We start from the raw sequence: 16,327 nt of genomic DNA on the forward strand, positions 1-16,327 counted from the left end.
GCTAGTAAGTGATGGAACCTGCTTACAAACACAGGTCTGCTTGAATTCAATTTAATTCTACCTTCCAAGTGAACAGCCCCTGAGCAGAACTTGAAATATATATATTGGATTCAAATACACACACACACATACACACCCACCCACCTACCCATTGGATTCAGAGCTTGAAATGTGTGTGTGTGTGTGTGTGTGTGTGTGTGTATGTTGGATACCTGGGTTAGAATAAAACCTATTCATGGCATAATACTAATACCTTACATGGATATAATACTAGATAGTAAGATCTATAACAGCAGGAACAATTTCTATTTTTCCCACCAATGTTTATGCAGAGGATAGTACAGTGTCTGGCACAAATGTATACTAAGAAAATATTTGTTTAACGAATAAATGAGTAGATGAAGTGAGCGTTTATGACAGTGTTTTGCATCTATTATAACGTTTTCCCAGGACAGCCTCAGGAAGTAGGCAGAGTAAAAATTATCATTCTTACCTTGCAGATGGGGAACTAGGAACTTGTTTTTGCTCTCTTTACTCCATCTTTCGTGTATGGTAGAAATAAGGTAGGGGCATATCAACCTTGGGTTCATCCATTACTCATATTCTTGTTGTTTTCATAGACATAATTTGAGGCACTAGACAAATGTTGCTGATTGCCAAAGAAGGGGCCAAGAATGACATGTACATTCCCACAGTTTCTACTTTCTTCCTTCAAATAAGCTGTAAACATACTGAGATCTCTTCTGAGCTTGGGGAAAGGCAGCTAGCTGCTCCCATTTGAACAATTCAGCTTGAATCTGGAAACTTAGCACCAAATAGATGGTTTTATTTCTGGAACTAGAGATCCTGGTTGAATCCCAAAATACAGTCCGGCAATATTTGTCCATTTCATTGTGTCCTTGGCAATGCAGAAACCTTTCTATGGTTGGACATATTCATATAACTCAAGTAATTTAAGGAATGAGCCCCTATTCAGTATTATGGGGAAAGAAAAACAGATATAGATATAAATGTACCTATAGTTATGAATATATATACAAAAATTCACAAATATGCTTTTTAACTATAATCTCATTTGTGAATGATACTGGAAAATTATTATTGGGTGAGGAATTAAATGTCACACATATATCTTACTGCTCCTAACTTTCCTTCTGTCCATTCCACATTGTCCACAGGCAGGATGTGCAATTCTCAACCCATTCTATGGGGAGCATCTTCTGTAATGAAGGGCCCAGAAATGATAAAGACCAATCAGGAACCAAAAAGACTGTTTTGGCCCTATTACCATCTGTTATCGTTCTGTGGCAAGAGCTTAATTAACTAGTTTCTTGGTTTTCTGAAACAGCTACATCTCTCAAAAAATGATACTTGGGTTCATTACAAATTTGCAAAGCCCACCACCTGGGATGGACTCCCCCACCTAGGATTCTAGCTAGTCCTTTTATTTATGTATCTGATCCTTTGGATTCTTCTCACATTCCCTTTAGTTTTTGTTTCAAATCACCGTCAAGCTCTTATTTTCTTTATGGTAATGACATTTTCTTTGTCTTTTTTTTTTTTTTTTTTACTTTGATTTAGAGCTCTTAAATCCCTATATCAATAGTCAGTTCTTCTTTCTCTTTACCCACAATAGCTGACCAGCTACCAAGTTTAATAAGATTTGGCTTTGAGTTTCTCTTGATTCTCTTCTTTGTGTTCATACTGTAATCCTACCCTTTCTTTCTCCTAGAATTCTTTTACTTCCTATTTACAATTATTAAAATTAAAAACATCTTTTCATGGTAATCTGAGAAGCCATCATCTTTAAGAGTCTTTTATAAAAGTGCATCTTGCCCAACAAAGTTCGAGAGTACTTTCTCCTGAAATTCTATAGCAGTGTATTTCTTGTTGTACATGTAGTCAACATTTTACTATAGTTAGCTGTGCCTTGTTTCATTCTTTTCATTGGAATATCAAAAGCATCAGGCTCAGTTCCAGCCCTCGAGGGCTGGCACTATACCGTATCTATTAGCTTTGCACCTACTAGACAGTCTAATAGAGAAAGTTAAGTGTTCTGGAGTCAGACTGCCTAGATTTAAATCCCAGCCTAGACACTCTCACATGTACAACTTCAGACAAGTCACTCAACTGATTCAAACCTCGGTTCTTTTATCTAACAAAGAATAACAGTTATCTTTGAGGTGTGTATTTTAATACAAAGCTTTTATCAGTGTTGTCTGGCACATAGTAAATGTTTATTCATTCAGTTCGTTCAGGTGTTCTTTTCTGAGCAAGTACTCTGTGCTAGATATTATTTTTGGCTCAAAGGATACATTGTGCTGAACAAGACAGATAAGTAAGTGCCTTGTTTTTAAAGAGTGTAGGTTCTAGTGGGAAGTGACAGAGGCTCCTGTTACTCTGTTATGAAAAAACATGGCTCTACCAGATGTTTTCAACTAGTTTCCATTCTAATTTGTAGAGTCCCATGCCACATTGATTGTTAAAGATTTTGAATGCAATTCTAGATACGGATACTTAATAAATGATGTTGAAATGGAAGTTATAGATGAAGCACCGTGACAGTAAATACCATATTCCAAAGTGAAATATGAAGTCATGAAATAGACTAAAAAGTGGTGTTGAAATTTACTTCCACATCTGTTAGGACCCTCACCAGCAAGCAATGAGCGTAACAAAGTCAGCATTGAAGATAAAAGAAGAGGACTTTTGTTGAGAGCATTTAGGGTTCTCTGAGCGCTACCTCCTCCCCTAAGGATAGGTGAGCCTGATTCTCTCTTCATCTCAGGTTAAGAGAGGCCCTTTAAAGAGACCAGTCGAGTTTAATAGTATGTCATTTTAGTTTGGGGAACACAGTACATTTGAGTCTGATTCCTTCTGGAAAATTCAAAAAGTGAAAAGTAGGTTTGCCAGTTGCTTTGATAGTGGACTGATGGAGCATTGAGTGGCCTGCAGACCTTAAGTTTGTTGAGCATAATACTTAAATATTCCCCATGAATAGAATGTGCATGAAAACACGGGTGGGGATGATGACTTAATGCCTGTGTAGGAGGGCTAGATTGAACAGACCTCAGAATAAAGAACTTAAGGTACCAGAGGATGCTTATGTCAGAGGAAGCAATACATGGCCAGCTGCAATAGAGATGCATGTATACTCCTCAGTAATCAGAATCGACTGGATGGTTTCGATACCTAATAGAGTTCCCATTATTCTTATACAAGTAAACAAGATAATCTGAGAGAGTGGTAAGAGCCATGGAGAAGTTAAATTAGGACAATTTAATAAAGATTGACTAGGATGGAGCAGAAGTAACTTGAGGGTGGATACGGGGAAGGTCTTCGTCTGAGGAAAGATCTCTCAGATCAGGTGAGAGTACGTTGGCAAGAAGTAGGCAGGCAGTGTACTGGATACCGAGAAGGTTCTGCAGGAAACGGGAGCGGCAAGCACTAGGGCCCTTGGAGGGAATGAGGCTGACATGTTTTAGAAAGCCAGTGTGAAGAAGCTCAATAAAGGGTGAATGCTGGGAAAACACTGGATGTCGTCAGAGACAACTGTGGGGGCAGGTCAGGTGGGGCCTTGCAGGGCATGGTAAGGTTTGGGTTCACTTTCAGTAGAAAAGGAAGCCACTAGAGAGTGTTTGGCAGGGAGTGACATAAAGTGATTTACATTTTAAAAGTATCACTTTTACTTTTGAGTGAAGTAACGGAAAACTGTAAAGTACAGAATAATGGAATGATCAGAAACCTGGAGGAGAGCAGATTTGAGCTAGATATGAAACATTTGGATTGAATTTAGATAAACTGGGAAGAAAAGGTAGAAAGTAGATGGAAAAGCAAATACAAGTACAGAGGTAAGAAAGTATATGACACAAGGCACAAATTGCTGCACAAACGAAAGTCTAGAAATTGGTTTTCTGAGCTATAGGTTGGTTGCTGGGACTGGCCAAACAAGGATTCGGAAGAAGACACCGAGATACAGACTCCAACCAATCCAAACCAAGTGTTTAACTGTCATATCCATAGGGGCCAGTGAAGACAGATTCCAGAAGTAAGGGAGCAGGATAGAAATCAGGAAGAAAGATTCTGAAGGATAGTTGGCCTGTGGCCACAGCCAGAGGGGAAGCTATAATGAGACTAATCAGAACAATACTTGACTGACTGCGGGTGACCGGGTGACCGTCCTCACCTTTCCATTGGCAATCCCTCGCTTAGAGCTCCTAAAATCTAAATCAGCCACTATATAGCAACTTCATGGTGTTTTGCCTGAGCTGTGCTTTGCTTTTTCATTTGTTTGTGTGATTGTTTAACTAGCATCTGATTCCACAACCAGACAGTCAGTTCAGTAAAACCAGACCTTTTCTGATTTTGCTAACTAATTTTCCCAGCATAAAGCCAAGTACATAATAGTTTACTCAAACATTTGCTGAATGAATGAATGAATGAATGAATGAATACTGCTTCACCTACTAACCATTTCATTTAGGTCTTCCTTCTTCCAAAGCCAAGCAGACTAGTGCCCTTCTAGATTGTGACAAGAAGACATACTTTAATTAGTTTATTCATTTATGTATCCAAGAGGATTTTCTTGGCACCTACCATGTGTTACCCACTGTGAAAGATGTTCATTGATACAGTGATAAACAGGACAAACCTGTCTCCTGTTCCCGAGGAACTTAACAGTTTAATGGAGGATGTTAAAAAACTATGCACAAAGATATATAATTATAATTCACATCTATGCAAAGAAAGAAAAATATGAGTGGCTCTGAATAGTATAAAATTCTCTACCCTGAAAGAAGAAAAATATTATAATCTTGAAGGAAGAAAGGAACCACAATTTTAGTTTTTATTCGTAATCCATATGGTACCTAGCGCAGGCCCATTTATAGTAGTTAAATGCCTGTCAGAATGGAAAATCAGTGCTGACATACTGACAGTACACACCAACCATGCTAATCAGTGTGTTCTATCTAGAGAGCATTGAAATCATGAAGTCCTTATCCTTGTTGTCCCTGGGTCTGGTGGACAGGGGAGTCACTGAAGAGACTCTCCGTGGGGCAGGATATTAGACATTTCTTTTCCATCTCTCTATGCACTCAGAGACACTGGCTCTTTGCCAGTGTCAGAAATCAGATTGATCAGTATACAGGTCCTGAAATTAAATGTCTGTAGAGAATACCTCTGGTGATTATTATAAGATTAGAATCTCCGTAGAGATTTTAACTTTGACCAAATGGTCATCTACATAAAAACACTAAAGAAATTCAGCGGGGGAAAAGACATTTTAGAAATGTATGTCAATAATAGTAGGGAATTCAAAAGACCAGAGTAAAGATGCCAGGATTTAGTGAATCCAGAGGAAAATGTGTTTTGTTGCTTAGCTGACTGTAAAACCATATTCCTTGTGGATACAAGCCACCTCTTTGCTCATACTTGCTGTTCCTTCTACCTGGAATGCTTTTCTTTTTCCTGCCTCTTTCTCTAGTTATCATGTTTATATCTTGTAGATTTCAGCTCAAGAGGCTTTCCTTGATGACTCTCTATATCGGACTCTTCCCCTTTACTCTTCCATTGCCCTGTTATGCCCTTTATAAACTTACCAATGTGCATTTATCTTGTTGATTTGTATGCTTATAAATTACCTTTCCCCCTTATTAAAATAAAAAAGCTCACTTTATGAGGACAGGTATTGTTAACAACTTCTGTGTTGTTTGTTACTTTAAACTCAGAGCCATTGGGCAAGTAAAAACTACATATTTACGAAGAATGCAATGAATGATGATTGATTCTGTTGCAAGGATATAATTTTCTATTGGTGGAAATCACTTGGATTTTTCAGATATATAGAGAAGGAAACTTTTTCCCTTATCTGTTCCCTTATTTAATGAATTGTTATAGATATTTTTGTGCAAGTTTGTGCCCCAGAGTATACTTCTGTTTTCTTTTTCCAGCTTTATTGAGGTATACTTGACAAATAAAAATTGCATATATTTAAGATGTACAACATGCTGTTTTAGTATTTATATATGTATCTATATACACATTGTTAAATGATTACCACAATCAAGCCAATTACCAGACCCATCACCTCACATACTTCCAATTTTGTGTGAGTATATGATGAGAACACTTGAGATCACTCTTAGCGAATTTCAAGTATACAATACAGTATTATTAACTGTATTCACAATATTGCACATTAAATCTCCAGAACTTATTTATCCCCCATAACGGGAGCTTTTTTTTTTATTAGTCAAAATCCTCCAATGCTTAAGCTAAAACTTGCTGCCTATCGTTCCATCCTCTGCTGATGAAAATGGCCATACATAATTAGTTCATCTTCTCAGCCTGCTTTTCTTTAAAAACCCATCTCCTCATCCCTCTCTTGTGGTGAGGTAAAAATGAGCACTGCACTGTGTGTCAGAAGAAATATTAATTTGCCATTGAGATTTTGATCACAAAAGCCTTCCTCTCAGATTTGTCATTTATAAAATGAAGGAGTTGGACTAGATGATAAAGTGTCGTCTGGGTCTTAGATGCTATGATTCATAGCTATTATATTTAAATCTTTTATTCATGCTTCCAGTTAATCTTTCTAAAGGTCAGAATTGGATAACAGATGCTGAAGACAGGTATTGTCCACAGCTCAGGTGACTGTTCGGTTAGCTCATAATCTTGTTGACCTGGTAGTAAGAGGGGCCCCCGAATCTCTAAGTCATATGGGGTTCTTAATTATTAAGATTTGCTCATCTCCACTGAGATTTTTCTGGAAACTCAGACACAGTTTTCGGAATTTCAGAAGAAGCCACAAATTTGTCTGAAGAGAAAATACCAATTTTTTCAGAAAAGGATAACCTTCTAAATAAGAATAAATCAAGAACTTTCATGGTTTTTAACAGAACCTAACTTTCTACCAGAAATATTACTCTTTTTAATAGAAAATTTTTGCCATTGATTTAGATAGCAGAGAGAAGCAGAAAGGAAAATAGCGAAGACAGTGTGTAGTAGTAAGAACTTATATTCTGGACTTAGATCAATGTTTGGACCACTCAGCTCATCTGTAACCTTCAGCAAGTCATTTAACCTCCCTGAGTCTCGTGTTCCTCCTCTGTAAATTGTGTTTAACAATAGTACTGGTATCATAGTTCTGTTTGGGTTTTAAATGATGTAATTTATAAAAAGTATCATAATGCCTGGTTCATTATCATGTGCTCCATAGATGTTAGCCATGACTCTGTTACTGTAATGCTTGTGATACTCAACAAATATTTGTAAACAGCGTTAGTAATATGATTGAGTAAAAGTCTCTCCCTAGTATTCTCAATTCCCTTCTCACCTTCGCAAAAGCATTGCTTGTTTAAATTGTAAGTACTTTAAAAACAACTCATATTTAGCAATGTAACAACCTGTTATAAATGACTTAAAAATACAGAAGAGAGAAAACTACTCATTAGTGGAATTCCCTCACCCAATCTATTTCCTGGAACTATCTTCTTCACTTCCTGCCTTAAAATGTACTTATTTATTCAACTCTTAATGAATAAAATATAGACTCAATATTTTTACCAAGTGTACTAGAGGATACAATAAAAATGTAAGTCCTTTATCTACCCTCAAAGAGCCTACAGTACAGTGGTGAAGAACACAGGCTTCATATTACACAGAACTAGTTTCAAATTCTGACTTCCTTGTCTCCTAGCTACACGAACATGGGAAAATTATTTATTAACTCTGAGCCTCAATTTTCTAGTTGGAAAATGCAATACCTTCCTTATATGTTCTAATGAATGTCATTCATGTAATGAATATAAGGTAATTTTCGTAAAACACTAAGCAGAATCCCTAATTCTAATAAGCACCTAATAAATGGCTGTTATCACTCAAATATACTTTAGTATACAATTAAAAAAACATTTTTATTATCTTCTACTTGCAATTATTGTCATTTCTATCACTTTATTAATTGAGTTACTCTAGGCTTATAGGCAGGTCAGTAATAACAATAATAAAACCTTCAAATATCAGTGGTTTAATATAACAAGATATTATTTCTTGTTGGCCTGAAGTTTTCTGTAGTTCCAGATAAACTCCTCAGGCCATCTGCCCTCCAAAGAACCAACCAGAAATACAAGTTGCATTGCTTTTTTTTTGTCCCCACCAGCTTAACATAAGGAGACACCTCTGTGGGTCCCAAGTGTAAAATGACTATCAGGGAGCTCTAGCATTTTTTCCCACAAACTTCTTCTCCCCAGTAGACTCTTAGCTTTACATATTAAAAATGTCATTGAAAAATGAGAGAAAATACTTCCTCATGAAGAGAGAAAGAGAAAATAAAATGGACATTTGCAGGATGTTTCATTTTGTTTTGTTTTGTTTTTTTTTTAATTCATAATTTGTAATTGTCCAGAGGGCTTGGCTGAGAAAGTTAATCTTGCTTTTTAGGAAAAGTGCCTTAATCATTTAACAATGCCTTCCATAGGCACAGAATGCAGGTGTGGTAACACATACCACATTTTTTGCCATTCCTGGCTGAAGTAAACATCTTGAATCCATTCTTATACAGTTATTATTTTGACCAATGTTTAATAAAAAATAAAATAAATAAAAGATACCTAAAAGTAGACAAAGTAAAATATTTATGTACTTATCACAAAACAATATTTTTTTCAATGCTAGTTCTTATTTCCACTCCCTACTTGTTTTTCCTGTTATATTTTAAAACATATTACAGATGGGGTATCATTTTATTAGTAGATATTTCAAGACACATCTCTAACCAATAAAGTTATGCTAACATCACTGCTGTGCCATTGCTGCATGTAAAGATAACAATAATTCCCTAATGTCATCTAGTTTCCAATCCATGTCCAAGTTTCTCAATTACCTAAAAAACGTCTTTTTATAGTTACATTTTACAATCAAGCTATAAGCTGGGAGCTGTTACAGCATTTGTTCGTTAGGTGAGCTCAGACTTTTATCCTGTAGGCCCTCATTCCATTTTTATTCCGTTGATTTGCTGGAGGAATTAGATCGCTTGTCCTGTAGAATGTTACACGTTATGAATTTATCTGTTCCCTCATGGCCTGGCTTATCTTATTTTTCTTTTTCCTGGAAGTTTGTAGGTGGATGGAGAGAATTGATTAAATTTAGCGTCTTCATATGTGATGTGTGTGTCTTTTATTTTTCCTTTTGCTTCAGTTTCACAATTCAGGTATTTCTTTTAAAAGTTTCCCTAGGGATGTCTTACTTTGAATAATGGTGGTACAGATTTTATTAGACTAATATTTCTACTATTAACAATTATAAATGTCAAACAGGATATATACAAGAGTTATTTAAAAGCACAGGAGAATGACACAATGCAGGCAGAAACTTTAGGGAATAAAATATTTGAAAAGGGAAATATAATTGCAATCCATATTTAAATGGTTTTTCCCTAGTTGCAGGAATGACTAGAAATTGAAAGAGGAATCTAGTAAAAGAAGAAAGTCACGGAGGGTGGAAGCTTCAAAATCTGAATGTGTTCTCCCCAAATCTTTGATATAGTTTTGGATTGTACATGTGTGGGATGAGGCTTCAAGGAATTCAAAAGCTAGAAAGCTGAAAGAATAATTAGGGGGATTATTTTGTAAACTATATAAATGTCTAACCAATGTACTGTATACTTGAAACTAATAATAAAATAAAATTTTAAAAAGCTAGAAGGCTGAAAGAACTGAGAATTCAGCAGTTCTCTGCTGCTGCAGAGAGAGTTTGGGGTGCAATCCTTATTAAGTTATAAGAAATTAGTTAATATCTTGAGCTTTTGCATAGAATCCCCAAAGGTTCATGCTTTAGGAATAAGAACTGCATGACAAAACTAAAATTTACACCCTAGGGCTGAGGGAAAATCCCAAAAGATCTTCACTTAATAAAGCCTAATACCAAGATGCTATAGGATAAAGGTGATTCATCATTAATCTAGTTATCTGCTGGAACAAAACTCTGTATTCTTCAGAGGAATACAAATAATACAAAGTACCTACAGTATATTTATAACATTTAGTATACAATCAAAAATCACATGACAACAAAATATGACTGCAAGGAGAAATAAACATTCAATAGAAGCAAACTCACAGATTGTTTAATAATTTCAACATCTGGGCTAAGACTTTAACAATTAAAATATGTTTTAAAAATTCCACATGAAAGTAAGATATGTGAATGATGAGAGAGGCATGGAAATTCTAAAAGAGAACCAGGCAGAAATTCTGGAACTAAAAAAATAAAACCTGAAATAAAAAATGTAGTTTGGGTTTAAATGCTGACCATAAAATACAGAAGAAAGGATCAGTGAACTTGAAGGTAGGTCAACATAAATTTTTAAACAAAGCATAAAAGAAAAAAAGATGAAAACAATAAATATAGCCATAATGTCAAGTGGTTTAACATACTTGTACTAAGACTCTACAAAAAGAGAAAAAGGAGAATTGAACAGAGAAACATTTTAGAAAATATTAGCTATTTTTTCAAAAAGTAAATACAAAATAAAAACTGCAATCTACTGATCTAAAAGACTCACAAAAGAAAGAAAACAATAGAGTCAAAGAAAATCATATATGAATACATTAAATTACAAAACAGAGAAATGATCTAAAATGATAAGTCTGATGAGTAGCTGGGGAGATTAACTTGTAAAGAGGCACAAGGGACTTTCTGGGCTGATGGAAATGCTGTGTACTTTACAGGGGTGATTACATAGACATACATTTGTCAAGACATCAAACTGCACACTTAAAATCTGTTTTATGTAAAGTATGTCTCATTAAGGAAAGAATATTAGAAAATGATTGTTATACTGGCTGATGTTAAGTTCAATAATTTTTCCTAGCATCATACTGACAATTTTTAAATTATGGACTTTAGAAACAAGAAGTTGAAATAGTAGTTTTATTAATTTCATATTATAGCTTTAACAAATTAACACAAACTTAGTATCTTAACAAATTTATTATCTTACAGTTCTGGATGACAGAAGTCCAGATGTGTCAACACAGCGGTGTCTCTTTAAGAAACTCAAGTAGAGAATTTATTTCCTTGACTTTTTTCAACTTTAAAAGGCTGCCATCATTTCTTGGTGTTGTGGCCTCTTCCTCTGTCTCCAAAGACAGTGACTTTGTATTTCTCTCTGGCCCTGACTCTTGCTTCTGTTGTCACATCTCCTCTGACTCTGTTGCCTCCTTTCCCTTATAAAGATGCTTGTGATTGCATTGGACTCATCTAGATAATTCAAAATTATTTCCCCACCTCAAAGTCCTTAATCACACATGCACAGTCTCTTTGCCATGCATTCACAGGTCTTGGGGATCAAAAGGATCAGAATTTGAACATGTTTAGGGCCTGTTATTCTGTCTTCTGTTGTAGTATACCAGACACCCACCACACTCACTGTTTATTCAGATTCATTGACTGTCAGCAATCTCTGTCTCTCTCCTCCTCTCCCCTTCCCTGTCCCCTTCCCCTTGCCCCATCTCCATCTCTGTCTCTCTCTGTCTCTCTCTATCTCTGTCTCTCTCTCCCTCCCTCTCTCCCTCCTTCCCTCCTTCCCTCCTTCCCTCTTTCCCTCTTTCTCTCCCTCTCTCTATCGTTCTGTTTCTCTCTCTTTCCCCTTTCCTCCCCTCTTTCTCTCTGGTTGCAACTTCAGCAGTAAGGAAGAAATAATAGACAAGGCATAGAAGCATGAATAAATTAAGACATGAATAAAACTGGACTTTATGTTATCATTTATAAAGTCCATAATTATTCCAGAGATGTGGAACATGATTCTTATTTACTTTTTTTATTATTTTTTAAAATGCTACTAATTTTGGAAAATGGAGTTATGATATCATAAAATCAAACTAAAGACAATGGATTTCCAACTCCAAGAGATATATGAATTTATACATTAATTCATCTTTTTAAATTCATTCAACACATTAATTAAGCACTATTTTGAATACTTTATAGTGCTTTTTGAGCAAATAGCTATTTGGAATTGAGGTGGGCTGATATATAACAAGTTTTATTGAATACCTACTGTGTACACACACTAAGCTAGATCTAAGAGATAAAGCAGTGGGTGATGCAGGTAAAGCCACAACCCATAGGGACATCCTATTGAGAAAACTCCAGAAGGGCATTTAAGAAAAGTTTTATCCATTTTTTTCAACAAAGGGGTCTTTCCCTACAGCCCTCCTGGAGATAGAAGGAAATCCTGGTTATCAGCATATAAAAATTATAGTATCAAATATATATTGAGAGTTAGTCTAATAAACATTTAAAAAACATGTTGTGACATGGTCAATTCGGCATTTGAAAATTTTCAGTGGGCCTTTGAGCCACGCTTCTATTGCTCAGGCCCGCTTCCACATCTGGAAGTATACTTTCCTTCTAATAAAGCTTTTCTTGTCTGCTGTAAAAAAAAAAAAAAAAAAAAAATTCAGTGGTAAATGATTATGATTAGAAAAAAATTCTAGAGCAAAAATCTAGAAAAACAACTGAAAAGGAACACTGTTCACAACCGAGTAATCTCTTGGGATGACAGATGGGTGCTTAGTTTCCTGGGACATTCAGAGAGTTGTATTAAGAAGCACAGAAAAAAAACAAAAACAAAAACCATGGTGGAGATTCACTGATCATTCTACTGCAAATAGACTGAATTCACTCTTCTATCTGGTTCCAATTTCTGTTCTAAATATCAGCTAATTTAGTGTGTGTGTGTGTGTGTGTGTACGTGTACGTGTGTGCCTGCCCAAAACTGTTTTTTAAAAACTGTTTGGATTCTTATACTTGTTACCTTGTGATTTTCAGAACAGTAGAGAACGTATTTAGTGGGAAGTTGTGATCAATGACTGATAGTAATCAGGATCTAACTTTGCTTGTAATGATTTTCTTTGATGTGTGTATGTGTCTGTGTACCATACACACAAATTAAAATGATGCATACTGTTTAGAGAGGCTATATTCTAAATATAACTGAGAAAAATTTATAAATGCTTTTATAAGCTGCACTGTGTGAGAAAATTATATATTTTTTCAAGTTTTTTTTTTTTTAGAATTTATTATGGTGACATTGGTTAATGAAATTCAGTAAGTTTTAAGTGTACAATTCCACAGTAAGTCATATATATATTGCATTGTGTGTTCACCTCCCATAGCTAGATTTCACCATATATTTGATCCTTTTACCACATCTACCTTCCCCTTCTCCCCTCTTTTCTGGTAACCACTAATCTGTTGTCCATGTCCATGAGTCTCCGTTTGTCCTGTTTGTTTGTTGCTTTTAGGTTTATATTCCACATATAAGTGATACCATGTGATTTTCAACTTTTTCTGTCTGGCTTATTTCACTTAGCACGATTATCTCAAGGTCCATCCATGTTATCGCAAATGGCGGTATTTCATCTCTTCTTATGGCTGAGTAATCCATTGTATGTATGTATGTACCACAGCTGCTTTAATCCTCTATCGTAGGGCACTTCAGTTGCTTGCATGTCCTGGCCACTGTGAATAATGCCGCTATGAACATTGGTGTGCAAATCTCTTTTTGGATATGTTTTCAAGACTTTGGGGTAAATATCCAGTAGGATTGCTGGATCATATGATAGATCAATTCTTAGTTTTTTGAAGAACCTCCATACTGTTTTCCATAGTGGCTGTACCAATTTGCAGTCCCACCGGCAGTGTATGAGGGTTCTTTTTTTCCCTCACATCCTCTCCAACACTTACTATTACTTGTCCTGTTGATAATAGCTATTCTGACAGGTATGAGATGGTATCTCATTGTGGTTTTGATTTGCATTTCCCTAATAGCTAGTGATGTTGAGTGTCCTTTCATATGTTTGTTGACCATTTATATATCTTCTTGGGAGAAGTATCCCTTCAAGTCTTCTGCCCATTTTTTTAATTGGATTTGTTGTTGTTGTTGTTGTTATTGAGTTGCATGTGTTCTTTGTATATTTCGGATATTAGGCCCTTATCGGAGGCGTCGCTTGCAAATATATTTTCCCATTTGGATGATTGTCTCTTTTCCTTGTTGATGGTTTATTTTTCTGTACAGAAGCTTTTTAGTTCAATCCAGTTGCATTCATTTATTTTTGCTCTACTTCTCTTGCCTTTGAGGTCAAATTCATAAAATCCTCCTTAAGTCCAAGGTCCATGACTTTAGTTCCTATGTTTTCTTCAAGTAAAAGGCAATTAATATTTAATATTCTTTTACATAATAAAAATTCTGCAGAACAATGAGCTTTATTGGCTCAATAATCATCAGAGACTCAGAGTATCCCAATCTTTCTACTGCATTGTCCTCAGTGTGCTGGTGAGGATCATGTAATAGTGGTCACCACATCCTTACCCAACAATGTTAAAGAAACATTAGGTGGTACAGAAAGTTGTCCTCATGCATCTCTATTATGAGAGTGGAAATTGTTTTTCAGAATCCTCCCTGAAAGATTGTTCTATATCTCAATGACTACACCTATGTCATGTATGAGCTGGAGGTAAAACTTTGGAGTCATCAGCATTCAGATGGCATTTAAAGTCATAAGACTAGAAGATATCACTAGTAAACTGGATGTTGATAGAAAATGGGAATCTTTGAAGTTCTTCAATATTAAGAATTTAGGGAAATGAGATGTCCCTTAATAGCTTGGTAACGTAGGGCAAATTGCTTAATCTTTCTGAGCTTTTATTCTTTCAACTCCAAAATTAGGATAATATTTAAATTGCCAAACAATTAATCCATAAATCCTAAAGTTACATACGTTAATGTAATATCAATGTAATATCAATGTCACAAAGATTAAATAAAGTAATGCATGTGTTATACATTGTAAGTGCTTGATATATGTTGATTTCCTGTACGCCAAATGTTTTATCTGTTTAAACAGAAGATGCCATGGATAATTTTTTCTTGCTTAATACTTGGAGTAAATTCTACCTTCCTCCCACACCATGGTGCTCAGTGGTTCCCTGCCTGTCTGTACAACTTGTCTCATCCCACTCTTCTCCTTGTTCTCTGCTGAACAAGAAAGCTTTAGGTTTCCCATCAGCTTGAATAAACTTTAGACAGGCTTCTTCCTGACTCTGTGGCCTGACCTCCCTTTTCTTAGGTCATTTTCTTTAGAAAACTTGTAATTGTAGAGTCTTTCTCTGATTCTTTGAGATGTAAATCTTTTAAAAAGTCTCTTGCCAGTTTTACAACATGGACCTTGGAGCCATCCCTTTGTAATGTAATCAAGGGAGACAGCACCCTTATCTCCCAGTTTCCATGGGAGGGCAAGAGCCTAACTTTACTGAGCCCTTTCTCCAAATTATAAAACTACTTTCATGAAGAGAGGAGAAAGTTTACTTTCACTTTGAGTAAGGCCAGTTAGCAAACACAGATGACCTACAACACCCCTATCTAAGCTTTTAAAAATTCTCCTATTCTTTATTTCAGTGCCTTTGAGTTCAAACTGCTTTCTGGTCTCTCTCCTCTAGTGCAGTGGCCTTGAATCCTGTCTTCCTTAGCTGTTTAACTTAGTCTTATGCAACTGGCCTTTCTCACCTAGGTTGTTCAGACCTCAAGTATTCACATATTCTGTTCTTGCCCTTCAGTTGCCTGAGGGCATCATCTAGTCATTACGATGTCAGCTTAAATGTCTTCTCCATAGAGGCCTTGCATGCTTTCTCTCTCTTTTGCTTCATTCTCCATTCAAAAGTCATTCATATCATCCTGATTTATCATCTCCATATTAATGTTTTCTGAAATATTATATTTACATGTTATTTACTTTCATATTTTCTTGTCATCCCAGAATATGAACTCCATGCAGGATAGACCTTGTTTACCTTGTTGTCGACTTCATCCCCTGTGCCTAGAACAGTGCCTATATTTACTCAATAAATTTTCACTGAAGTCTAATACTTGTACTGTGTGGGCCTTCCTCACATATTTATTTTTTAAAATTAAATGTAACATATTTCTCTGTATACTGTCTTTCTATTTTACCTGCCTTGAATTGTAGTTTGACAATATTTTTGTCCGAGGCCCATCCCTTGCCTTCTAACTTTGTAGAAGCAAAGAAAGTATATTAAGGGCTAAGCTTCAGCAAACTGGCCTAGACGTTGTTAATTTGGCAGTTTGCGGCCACAGCAATTACTCACGAAGTAGACACATGAATTGTATTAGCAAGTGGCTGCTGTGTGAGCAAGTGACTCCAAGCTGAAGTTTTCTTGCTGAGACACTTGTGTCTAACTATCAAGAAAGCATTGTGTACAGTCATCTACACCGTTCCGCTTTTTGCTGCAAGAGAATGCTGAC

This window comes from Pteropus medius, unplaced genomic scaffold, assembly GCF_902729225.1.
Source record: "Pteropus medius unplaced genomic scaffold, Ma_sr-lr_union100, whole genome shotgun sequence".
Taxonomy (NCBI): domain Eukaryota; kingdom Metazoa; phylum Chordata; class Mammalia; order Chiroptera; family Pteropodidae; genus Pteropus; species Pteropus medius.